Source organism: Sceloporus occidentalis, unplaced genomic scaffold (genome assembly GCF_023333645.1).
Source record: "Sceloporus occidentalis isolate IW3139 unplaced genomic scaffold, rSceOcc1.0.p SCAF_7, whole genome shotgun sequence".
Lineage (NCBI taxonomy): Eukaryota > Metazoa > Chordata > Lepidosauria > Squamata > Phrynosomatidae > Sceloporus > Sceloporus occidentalis.
The window spans coordinates 58,731,985-58,745,332 of record NW_028316987.1 but is presented as its reverse complement, the minus strand read 5'-3'; the positions used below and the strand labels follow the sequence as shown (position 1 = coordinate 58,745,332).

General features: G+C 38.4%; 1 long non-coding RNA gene across 1 annotated transcript; it reads right to left on the bottom strand.

The window, feature by feature from the left end:
* Nucleotides 1–2,532: 2,532 nt before the first annotated feature.
* On the bottom strand, nt 2,533–7,239 carry LOC149309805 (uncharacterized). Its single transcript, XR_016281939.1, has 3 exons — nt 5,963–7,239; nt 4,721–5,020; nt 2,533–3,623 (listed from the first exon to the last, which is right to left on the bottom strand). It is a non-coding gene; the product is annotated as an uncharacterized LOC149309805 (long non-coding RNA).
* Nucleotides 7,240–13,348: the final 6,109 nt, after the last annotated feature.

The following is a 13,348-nucleotide window of genomic DNA, read 5'->3' as shown; positions in this document are numbered from 1 at the left end:
TGGCTTGTTTCTTTAAAAGCCTGTGTTTTATATTCCAGGATTTTTACTAAACAGCTAAGTGTACGCTTTTATATGTCAGTATCTTGTGGTTGAAAATGCTTTTGCATTGGGATAGTTCACAACAACCAAGATACACAATACCGTAAGATTTTTCACATACATGGACTTCTTCATATTAAACCTTAAGGTATAGGAAAACATTTCTGGCAGAAAGGAAGATATCAAACTATGCAGTCTATATCAGTCCCAGAATACTAACAGGGGAAGCATTTTCTAATGAATATAAGGTTTTATAGCACTGGTGAGTAGAATACAGTCAGTTTCCTTTGCACTGGTTGCTAGGATCTTTGCTGAGGATGCTGGATCTTCATCCAGAAAGGCAATCTGTTTTGTTGTTGTTTTCATTTTAAGCAAGTCCCGCACAATAACTATTAAGAGATATTGGGTATGTATCTGTGTTTATGTATTTTGAACATGGTTTAAAACATCCCTTTGCATTCTGTTATCCATTGTTTTGTGTATATATGTAGATATCTTTGTAACTGTCCTGATCTCTAGCAGAATGAAGGAAATATACATTTTTATTTTGTTTTAACAATTTTTACAGTAGCCTTTTGGAAAGTCAACCCACTTATTCTATGGTCTCTTTTATTTTTTCCTGCAGGAACAGCATGCTTGTCTGTTTGCTTATGCACTTGTGAGTGTTTTGCCTATGTTTAAATCCACTGCAATATTATCTACCTACCTTTCTAATGTCCATTCTTCTTTCCTCAGATGTAAAGTAAAGCTACTTCAAGCCAGAATGTTTAAAACAGTACAATGAACCAGATCAGAATTATATTTAGTGGTATATTTATTCAAGTTTGAGATGTAATCTAGTTGAAGACTGGCAAAGAACCATATTAATGGTCCAAAACACACTGCAGAAATAATCCAGTTTGAGACTGCTTTAACTGCTCTGGCTCAATGCTAGGCAATCCTGGAAAATTGTTGTTTATTGTGGCAGCAGAGCTATCTTGACAGAGAAGGATACATCTCTCACAAAACTACAGTTCCCAGAATTCCCTAGCATTGAGTCAGGGCAGTTATTGCAGTTTCAAACTGGATTATTTCTGCAGTATGTTTTCAACCAATTTTACTTCAGTTTTTCCTTCAGATTTCTGCAAATAACTAGTGTTTTAATAATGAAGTGGTAATTAAAGGACATTATAGTCATTAGTGGTGACACCACTCCTTGTTACAAATTAAAACTGTAGTGGTAACAAATAAGTGGACAGCAAAGATGATTTTGAAGAGTTACTTATTTTTGTGTTAAAATTTCTGCCATTTTCTGCAATGTAATAATTACACATCTGAATGGGACTGTATACTTAGCAAGAAGCAAATATATCAATTTCCACTGAAAATACTAGAAAATGCTTCCCTTCCATAAGATAAAACAAATTCTGGTTAATATGTAAATGTAAGCACAAAATACTTTATTATTATTTCTGAGTTAATCAATGAAATGTACTGAATAATGCCATAACTAAATATGCACTGGTGAAGGTTTGTTTGGTAGATTCCTGGGAGTAATAAATCAATATAAATAAATGATGGTTTCATCTTAACTATAATGCGTTTAGGCAACCGTTTATAAATAGATTTCTCTTTTAACAATCTGCTTTTCATTTCTCCTTTCTTGGCACATAAGGCTGTTCTTGTTCTCTCAAAAAGTTTTCTAACTTGACATATAGCAAATTAGTACACTTTCAAATAAAATATCTTTCCTAGATTTATTGTAGCTGTGGTACAATAGACCTGTGTGGCTGGCTATGTCCCCATTGCAGCTGAGGAATAAAGTAGGCTGTGGGTGCATCGTGGATCCAGCTTCTAAAATTAAAGTCTTCTGAGCTACCTAGCAGACTTGACTGGTTTTCAGTATGTCTCACAGAACTTGACATCATCTAACATGATATGTTTCCAAGCAGGGTGCTATAATAAAAGATGTATCTACTTTAGATGCAGAGCACTAGATTTCTGCTATTTAGATAAGGTGCATTTGATTGTTGTAGCCACAATGCCTTACATTACCTATAAAACCACAACTCAGCTCTTCTAGACTGGCCACCCTTGAATGGAGGCTGAATTGAGATCTACACTGGATGCTAAGATCCAACACACTGAATGACATTTACAAGCCTATAAAACAGGTCATGTTGTTTTAGGGCCAATCCAACAGATAATCTAACAACAGTGGGGAAGTTGTTTTAGAGACACAGGAGTTCTTTGTGTGTTTTCAAACCACAATATAATCCACAGTATGCCATGGCAGTGGTGCAATATTCTGTAGTAGAACTATGAATTCCTGGAGAGAAAATGCTGTTTTCTGTAAATTATTCTTTGATAAACTTTGAATGAGTAGGAAAATAACTGCATTGTTGTCCATTCTGTTTTCTAATCATTGTCATTTGATTATTTTAAATGTTATTTTAGAAATCATGCATCTTAAAGAGAACTGATGTAACTGAAGAAGTAAGATACTATGCATGCATATGCAGAAGTAATTCACATTGTATTTGGAGTCACACAGGTAAGAGTTCAGTGCTAAAAAAGGCTACTGTGATGTGAGCCCTTGATACTGGTGAGAATCACAAAAGTGTGACCTCCGAATCAGAAAAAATGATTTAGATGTAATTGCATTCAAGAATTGCTCAACAAGCATATAGGGCATGCTTTAGACACTCAATAAAAATATGATATAAATATTAGAGAAATATGAGAAACATCCCCATCAGCATTTGCTATATAAATATTTGCATTATTTGCAAATAATTTTTAATTAGAATTTGCATTGTTAATAATGTGTAATTGTAGGATTATGAAGGATGTAATGACTGCATGTTGAGGAAAGATACTAGAAATGTAGCTGGGAGCCAGGAAGATGAGAAGAGTCATTCATGCCCTGAATTATAGTGAATTTCCAGGAAAAGTAAACTGTATATTGATGTACTTCAGTTAACAAAGCCTCTGGGGGAAAAACTCCTTTTTACAAAGTCTCTTTACAGGAGCCCATTCCATTTCCCTTTTCTTGTCTTCTGTCTAGCTGGAGGTTTCTCTACAGCATTGGCATTGGGATGATGGTGAAAGGAAGACTTTCAGTGCTGGGTTACAACAGTGTGTCTTAGTCAACCATGTAAAATGGTTGACCTCGAATACAATTAAATTCTACTCTAGGTGTTCTCAATGATTCTTTGTTTGCTTACATACAACAGACAAGTTAAACAGCTTTTTCAAGATGGATACAACATTTGGCCTCCTCCAGTCTGCTGAGACTTCTCCTGTTCTCCAAGAATTCTGAAAGATTATTTCCAGTGGTTCAGAGATTATGTCTGCCAGTTTTTAGTACCCTTGGATGTAGTTCATCTTTTAGACTGGCTAGATATTCCTGTGCCACCTCTTTACCTATTCTGTGTTGCATGTCCCCATCTGCATCATCTGTTCCATTTTCCCCAGGTTGAGCACTGTTTTTCTTTTAGGAGATGACCAAAGTACAGGAAGTGTTGAATACCACCTTTTCCCCCATCGTCTGTTAGCATTTTGCCATCTTCTCCACACAGTGGCCCTACCATTTCCTTTTTTTGCTATGGACATAACAAAAACAAACAGACAAACAAACAAAACCTTAACCTCTTTAACAAGTCTGAGTTCATTCTGTGCTTCAGCTTTTCTATCTCCTTAGAAGTGCTGGCTGCTTATCTGAATTCCTCTTTGGTGATTTCCCCCTTTTCCCATTTCCTGTACATGTCTCTTTTAAATCCTAGCTCAGTTTAAGTTCTTTAGATATCCATCCTGGTTTCTTTAGAAATCTCCCAGGTTTCCTCCTTCTTGGAACTGTTTGAAATTGTGCCTTCAATATTTCACTTGTAAGAAACTCCTATTCAACATAGACTCCCTTCTCAGTTAGTATTCCTGACCATGAAATCACCTCCAATATTTCCCTAACTTTACTGAAGTCAGCTTTCTTAAAGCCTAGAATGCTTAGTTTCCAGGAGAACATAAGACACTTTCACCTGAGGATCCAATCACTTCCACCCCATTAACCAGGTCATCACTGTTGGTTAGGATAAGGTACAAAATTGCTGATCCCTTTGTTGCTTCTTCCACCTTCTAGACAATATCACTGTTTGCAAAGCAAGCAAGAAATTTGTTGGAGCTTATATTTTAGGCAGAGATTTGACTTCCAACAAATATTAGAATAGTTGAAAACTCCCATTACTATATCTCTCCTTTCTGATATTTGGTCATCTGTTTTTGGAAGGCATAATCCAAATCCTCAGTCTGGTATGAGGTCTGTATCGGACCCCCGCAACGACATCTCTGTTGTTTCTCTCCACCTTAATTTTTACCCTGATGTTTCAACCTCGCTTCTCAGATTTAAGTGATGAATATCTTCAGAGGTGGAAGCATCCTTGATATATAATGCTGCTACTCTTCCTTTCCTGTTTGGGCTATTTCTCTTAACTACTTCATATCCCCTCTGTTGCTACATTCCAATCATGAGACTCAACCACCAGGTTTCAATGATGGCTATTATATTTGCTTTGCTGTATGGAGTTCAAACTCCTCTTATTTCCTGTGCTCCATGCATTAGTGTAGAGACATTTAAGACAATGGGTTATTTCTCCTAGCTGCTTATTTAATTTTCCCTCTCCCAATGTTGGGTTCTTCCAGTATTTACCTTGTTCTCTGTATAACATTCCAGTTATTATCTCCAGCACTTGATGAACTTCTGCCATCAAGAATACTGTCTCCTTCCGCCACATAACTCAGTTTAAAGCCCTCCTGATCAAGTTTGTGAGACTCATAGCAAAAACATTCCTGTCAACTGCTGTGAGGTGCAACCCATCACTTGCCAGAAGTCTATCTTCATAAAACCACAGACAATAGTCCAAGAAGCCAAATTGTTTCCATCGGCACCAGTTGCAGAGCCACTCCATCTCCACTATTCTTCTCTCCCTTCCTTGTCTGTGTCCTTCAACTGGGAGGAGACATAAAATGACAACTGGTGTATCAAGGTCTTTTAGCTTCCTACTTAGACCCTCATAATTCCTGTCATATTCCTGAAGGCTATGCTTTAAGTGTCAGTGATTCCCAGCAACACTGCTGCAAGTTTGGTGAAACTATGCTCTTCACAAAAGCAGATGTGAATGTCAAGTCTAGTAACCTGTCTGACTTCCCTACTAAATTGCTGGGAAGGGAGATATACCCCTGCTGCCCCAACTACATGGTGAGCTCTCTGAGGATATGGATATTCCATCTGTCCTTCCTCCATCTTCCCAGCTGCTTTAACCTTCCTACCCCCACAGTTGTCCAATGCCCTCCTTTACCAAAGAGAATGCTTCCTATGTTTCTCCCCCAATAAAGCCTAACAGAATCACAGAGTTGGAAGAGACCCCAAAGGCCACCCAGTACAACCCCCTGCCATGCAGGAAGTCACAATCCAGCCTTTGTTTAAAGACCTCCAAAGAAGGAGACTCCATCACCCTCTGAGGGAGCGTGTTCCACTGTTGAATAGTTAATTGTACTGAAGGAAAGGGAGATGGCAGAGGAAGTACAAGAAGATTCTATTAAGACATGTCTCAGAATACAGTATATCCACCATTCTGCTTTGTAAGAACGTCCTTGTGCAAACACCTTTGAAAAAGGGGGTTACAAGGTTGTTCCCTTATGGCAGCATAAATGTCTTGGGTAAGATTTGGCTTTTTGCAGTAGCAAGTTTTGTTTTCAGACAAGTGGGGAGGGATAACTTTTTTAAAATACACTAAATATGGTCTTATCTAATGTTAATTTGTCTTCCCTTCTCATCCATACAATGATAATACAAATAGAAGGGGGAAGCCCCGGTGCTAGTATGATATCCATACCCTCTCCTCTTCCTCCAAAATTTCCCTTGTACAAAGAAATATAAAGAATTGCTTACCAAAGTAGGCTCCTTGGTGCATCATGTGTTTATACTTTGCTGGTATGGGATGCTTAAGCTTCTGTGTGTGTGCAAAAGTATTGAAAGTGTTATGAACACAGTGTGTCATAACTAGTATTTGAAACAAATACAGGAGAGTTCCCATTTGAGATCTGGGCTCACAACATTCGTGTCTGAATATGCAGTTGGTCTTGAACCCTTGTTATTGTTCAACATTGAGACAGATTGGCGTAGGCTTTTGGAGCAGGGTATCTGCCATTTTGTTCTTTTGGATAGAAGAGGCATAGGAACTGTTGGTAGAGATAAGGCTAGACTAAGTGAAGTTTCATATACAGTATTCTAGAACCAGTACCCAAGAACTGGATAAGTAGTTCCATATACTTTAGAGTTTTTCTGATTAACCTATCTTGAACCTTAGTTCCATGTGGGAAAAGATTCTGAAACTAAAGGGGTTCTGAAAAGTGATTTGTGAAATATAGCTTGATTTTTACTTATTTTATACTCCAGCTTTCTAGTGATAAAAGGACTTGAGACATCTTTCAGAATCCTCCAGCCAGCAGAGGGACTCACTGAAGTCTTAATTATTGAGATGCATGTGTCAGCTTAAGTCCAAAGATCTGGGTGAGCTCATGCGAGTATGAACAGACGGACTCAAATCTGCATTTTCTCACCGTGTTTTGCTTTGGGGTGGGGGCTAGAATTGACAATCCCAAATCTGCCAAGAGCCATCTTTCCATCACCACAGGGATGAGAATGTAATTAAGGAGGCACAGTTCCTTGTCGCACATTTGTGGTTTTCCCAAGAGAAGCTCTTAGGTCACAGCCTGTGTGCTTTAAAGTCTCCTCGCTTGATAAGCACAGTAATGAGCACCACTAGTGTTTTGGCAGAGTCTTAATTTTCTACCTATTAGCATATGGGATTCAGCATATGAGCCGCCTGCATCTTTATCGAGGGTCTACCATTGAGTTTTGTTGCTTAACTGCCCTTCATTACTTCATGATACATGCGTTCAATAACTATGTATAGGCTCTCTAGGTTGGTTTCCCCATTGGCTGTGTAACAGTGACCACTGCTTTTTACTCTTGTCTGTAAACAGTCATTTGGTGAACTGAAAACTTAACTTTCTGACAAAACTTTCTGATTTGTCAAACTTAACCATTTGCCAAAATCATAATGTGTTCTTGTTCTCTCTCTCTCTCTCTCTCTCCCTTTTCTTTTTAAACATTTTATTGAAAATATCTTAGAACAAAACATTAAGGATTACAGTCTGTGGATAAACAAAAGAAGTGATTAGCACATGAACACTAAAAATGTACTTAAGATTCTGCCAAAGTCCAGTCAGAAGTGTCATCAAAGATTCCAACAAAAAGACAAGTGTAATTATGTTATCAGTAGGTCCTTCAAAAATCTTTATTGATGTAATAGGATTGTCCAAAGTCCACCCATGTTGTCCAAATAGTAAATAAATTGGAACCATTTTTCAACAAACCTGCTCTCTCTGGTTTCTCCATTGATATACTTTATGTTCGTGGTCTATTTCTCATACAATACCAAGTCCAAAACTCCTTGGAACAACGTTTAAATGTTCAAATCATCTGCAATTTCCAATTTTGGGTGACCTGTTTATGTGCTACAATAAAAGTTGTGAAATTAAGTACATTGTTACATAGCAATGACATATTATTCATAAAAAAAGAAAATACAAGTAACCTTTTAAAATGATTTATTCTCTTTTAATGTCTTCAGTAAGTTTAAATAACATGTCCCTAAACGCTTTTTATCTTTGGGCAACTTTTTCAAAAATATCTACCCCTCCTGCTTTCACCCGATTAAACAAAATAAATGAGTATGCAAATTCAGAGCCTGAATTCAGTGTAAAGGAAGGCTGCCTAAACAAAATTTAACTACACTACAATCACAGAACATCAGCGATGGGAGCCAACAAGATGGTGTCTTCTCCCTTTATCTTATGCAAATGGTCTAACATGGAGGTTATTGCAATATCTTCCTTCTGCTCACCACCAAGCTATTCATAAACAATTCCTTCATTCCTCCATTCAGTTTCCTTAAATTTTGTTATCTTTTTTCTTCCTTGTTCTCAATGTATTATCTTCAAAATCTCTCAGAATCATTATGTCTATTACTTCACATATTTCGACTACAGTCAGTCCTTCATATCCAGATTCTTTATCAATCAATTTAAGTATCCACAGCTTGAATTTTTTAAAAAATATATACTGTAAATTCTAAAAAGCAAACCTTGATTTTGCCATTTAAGGGCAAAATATAAGGGACACCATTTGACTATCCATTGTATTTAATGGGACTTGAATATCCACGGATTTTGGTATCCACAGGAGGCCCTGGAACTAAATGCCAGCAGATACCAAGGCCCCACTGTAGCTCTGATTTTTTTTGCCACCAGGGTTTTCCTTTGTGTCTAATTAGAAGCTTAAATAGGTATCCCAAGCCATGCTTGATAGTTGTCTCCATTTTGCCAATAAACACTAGATTACTTCTTGGAAAATCAAAACTTTTGCACCCATAAAATCTAATTTAGGAAAGCCATTCAAGGTTCACATTCTTTTTGCCCCCCCCCCCCCCCCAGAAATTTAGGAACATTAACAATAAGTCTTGGTGAGTACTGTTTTTTAGATTTAGGTCCAGAATTTGGTGGTTTCCCAGATTTTCAGGGAGATGTTCCTTCAAAATTGAAATAGCAGGAGATGAATATAGAACCTCCTGAATCCAAAGTACTTGGTGTGTCACAGAGCTATTGGCCTGTTTTTATCATCCCTTTCATTTTAGACAATCAAATCAGGGCTTGGAAAAACAACTTTTGGGACTATGTCACTCAGAGTCCTGAGTCAGCATGTCCAGCAGCAGTGCTGCCAGCCTGGGGGATTCTGGGTGATGTAGTCCAAAAGTAGACTTTTCAAGCTCTGAGACAAATAGCTATGATATTTTTGTTGCTATCCAAAATGTTAACGTTCTGAGGGCAGTTTCCCACATTGTTTTCACTGTACAACCAGGGCTTTAAAGGAGACTCAGATATTGCCCATAACACTAATGCACAGCCATTTCAGTGTGCATATTTATAGCATCTTCAGATGTGAAAATCAGGGCCAGTCATCATCTTTAACAGAAGAAAACCCTGTTTAGTCAAACCAAAGGCCTTTCTGGTACAGCATTCTGTTCCCAGAATGGTAAGCAGATGCCCATAGGAAGCCCAGAAGCCAGGTAAGAGTGCAATAGCACACTCTCAACTTAAGATTCAACTAGTAATGAAAGGCATACTGCCTGGGACTGGAGGAAATATATGGCTGTCATAATTAGCAGTCACTGATAGCCTTTATCAATCCCATGAGCTTGTTCCTCACTCCCTCTTAAAGCCACCCCAGTTAGTGGGTGTAATTAAATCTTGTGGTAATGAACTGCAGTTCGATTCCATGCTTCGATCATTTTGCCTCTCCTACTATTCATCTCAACGGAATCACTGTCTCAGGAGGAGACAAATTCAACATATGCAGACTGAAAAGTACAAATATGTGATCATTGGATGATAGCTCATTGCTTTTTATCTTCAGACAAAAGTGCTTTCTGAGTAGAGAATGTGAGAAGCAGGCCTGGAAAACCTGAGGCCACTGAGACATTGATGAATGTGAGACACTGATGAATGACTACATGCTGTTGAGGATGGTAGCCTGGATGGATAGAAACAGTGGTCTCCTGAAAGACCACTGGCCTTCAGCCCTGGTATAAATCAGCCCTCTGCGTTTCTGGTTTCTACTGTTGCTGAGCAGTACCTTATCTGACCTAGATTTTTGTATAGCGGCTGGATGGCCATCTGTCGGGTATGCTTTGATTGAGAGTTCCTGCATGGCAGAATGGAGTTGGACTGAATGGGCCCTGTGGTTTCTTTCCAACTCTATGATTTTATACATGTAACTCTCCAGTCACCTCTATTACAGCATACAATATAACATTCTTATTATAGGGAATGGCTGCAGTCATTCTGTGTTTTTCAAAGACACAGGAATTCCTGCACAAACATAAAGCAACCGCCACCTGACTTGCCACCCGCTTTGGTAGACACTGGTGTTCCCAGCAGACAGGGGCCTTCTGACTCTATAGTACCATTGCTGCTCTGTGTTGAAATCATAGAATCATCAGGCCTTTCCCAGATTTTTTTTTTTGGGGGGGGGGAGGATATGTTAATATTGAGGGGGGAGAACCCAAAAGGTAGAAGCATAAGTGCTCCATACACCCGTCATGCTTTATGTAAACAGTTTGATATGTTTCATGTGCTGGATTTAACAATGGTACAAGGTATCGATGTGAAAAGAAAATATCAGAAAGGCAGCTGGAAAACGATGGCATAAATTCAGAGAATAGTGTGTGGGACATTTGCATAAACTGTTCCTATTGAACAGGAAGAAATGTTCCACTTTATTATTGCACACAAAGATCTGCAGAATCAGTCTCTCAAGGTCTAAAGAAGAGAGAAGTACAAAACAAGAGGTAGAATAGAAAAAGGGGGGCAAGTCAAACTGATTTCCATCTTTCAAATGCACTTAAATACACAGACATTTCACAAGGTGCAAGCTAGTACCTTGTTTCTGACTATATATATACATTGGGAAGTTCTGTGTCACAAGGCATGGATATTGCACTAAGTCCAGAGCTCATACAGAGAACAGAAAACAGTGAGTTGATATCGATGTTAGTATATAAAACTGAGGAAGAAAGGAATCTCATATTTTCAAGAGTAAAAGAACTAAAAGCACAAGATTCCATGACATTAAGGACACTTGTATGTTATTGTAAGAAAGTGGCTGGGCATATGCTGCAGGGAGATGAATCTGGCTCCTGGAGTCTTGCAGGTGTTCTCCGACTCACCTGCCCCTTCAAGGATACAATAAGCAGGAATGAGGAACTTATGCTTGAATAACAGCTTGAATTCTCATGAACTGCTCTCACCTCTTGGGAGGGAGTGTAGTGCCCCCAACTGGCCATTCTCAGCCAGTGTTTATAAGCACAGCCTGAGCACACCTAATTTCTCTTCCTTGCTCAGGAATGGGAAGAGTGATGGGGAGAGAATCTGGGATCTTGGCTGAAGCTCCATGCAGCACTTCAACCAGAAATCTAATGGCATCATGGAGTGGGAGCATACAGAAATGTTATCAGGCCCCATGGAGGGCAATGGTAGGGATAATCTTGTTCATATATATATATATATATATATAAAGATGTGGGGAGGAAAGAACCTAACTCAAGAAAGAAGACACAAAAACAGGTTTACAGCTGAACAGTAAGAAAACAAAAATAATAACCACATATTGTGTAGATATTGAAAGATTTCCTACTTTGGCTCAGTCATAAATCAGAATGGAGCCTGAAGCCAAGAAATCAAAAGAAGACTAGGACTAGGATGGGCAGTTATGAAGGACCTAGCTAAGAAACTGAAGTGTAAAGATATATTATTGAATACGAAAGTGAGGATTGTCCATGCTATTCTATTTCCAATCAGTTTGACATGGGATGTTAGGGAAGAGTTTGACAGATACTAAATGAACTGCTGTAAACACAAATGAGTCCTAGAGCAAATCAAGCCTAGAAGTGAAGATGACAACTAAGACTGCTGACCTATTGTGAGAAGACATGATTCACTAGAAAAGATAAGTGCTTGGAAAGAGAGAAGGTAGAAGAAAAAGAGTAAGACCCTATTGCAGGGGAATAGACTCAACCATGGAAGCCACAGTCCTGACAGGGTTACTTGGAGGTCTTTCATTCATAGGGTTGTCATAAATTAAAGTCAAATTGATGGCAATTAACAATAAGCATACTTTACTTGGAGAGTATTGCAGATGGTGAGGGGGTGGGAACCAGCAATTATATTTTTTGTTTGCCAGGGACTGAAACCATGTTTCAGTGCTATTGGTTGCAATTGTTCCTTCCTGGAAACTCTCCAGGGATTGACAGTCAATGGCTCACAGTCCAAGGACCACCCCTTTGAGTAGCAGTGGTATAAGCAATACAGATGTTAGGTGGACCTGCAGATAGAAAGCAAACAACAACAAAGTAGCCAGTGATGCACCTTTTGTTATTCCAGATATCTTGATCAGTTTCAGTGTTATTGCACCTTGACTGAAGTAGACTATACCCCAAGGCAATGAGAGTAGATCACATTTATAACCATGTAACTGATGCACAGTACTCTTAATTCCTACAGAGTCCCAATCTCTCTCTTTTAACAAAGTTGCCCAGTTAGGGTGGTTTTACCACCGAGGCTAAAGCTACCTTAAAATATTCCAACAAATTAGTGGCTGCCATCGAATTAAAAGAGCTGGACTGTTACAAGTGCAATCATATGCATGTCTACCTACAAATAAACACTACCATGTTCAAAGGAACCTACTACCAGATGTTACAGCACTGCAAACGTAAGTTTCTTGGAAAAGAGGTGATCTGTGATTGGGGTACCAAGTCATCACATAGCAAATTTCTCACTTCCTAAGGAGCTGCCATATCTTCAACAGCTTGGCTTTGTGGGATGATATATATGGGGTGATATGCATTGATTTGGAATTTACCAGGATCAGAACACTTTCATCCATTCTAGGAAGGAACAGCTGAGTCAAATCAATGGTCTTGCTCTGCTTTTGAGTCTTGATAATTGAATAACTTCCCTCTTAACAGCAATATATTAGTAAAAAATAACATGAGTAGCTTACATAACTGCAATGAATTGAGGACCAATTTTCTGCCCCAGGCATGCAAAAATGCTTTAAACTCCCAAAACCCCAAGTGGTCAGAAATCCACTTCTGGTTTTGAAAAACTGGTATTTTAAAATTGTTAAGCAGTGTAGAGGCCTCCTGCAACATGTTTAAAAGGTAAATGTTGTGTCCTAGATGTACATTTTTGAGTTGCCACACAAAAATAGTTCTGGAGAAGCTGAAGGTCACAAAATGGTGGGGGGCAGTATGCATCCCCATGGCCAGTTTGCTTAGCTCTGCTTTATACTAGGTTTATGATATCTAGCTTACATAAGACAATACTTATCATTATCCTGGATAACTAAAACATGATATAAAAAACAGAGCTGCCTCTCCAAAATAATGAACTGCAATATATATAGACATTAGATTTCTTCCACATATTCCCTCTAAAAATAATGTCTGAACCAAATTATGAACACTAGGTACCGAGACACTGGCACTAAAAGTCTAATTCACAAAAATCTTAGATTTTCGACATCCCTTTAGGGAATATGTAACAGACAAAACATTGCAAATTAATTCCTGGAGTCATTCATTGTTACTTTATCTGCTGGTGGTATTTTAAATAAGCAAACTAATACTGAGAAAAATTCCACCACCTAAAG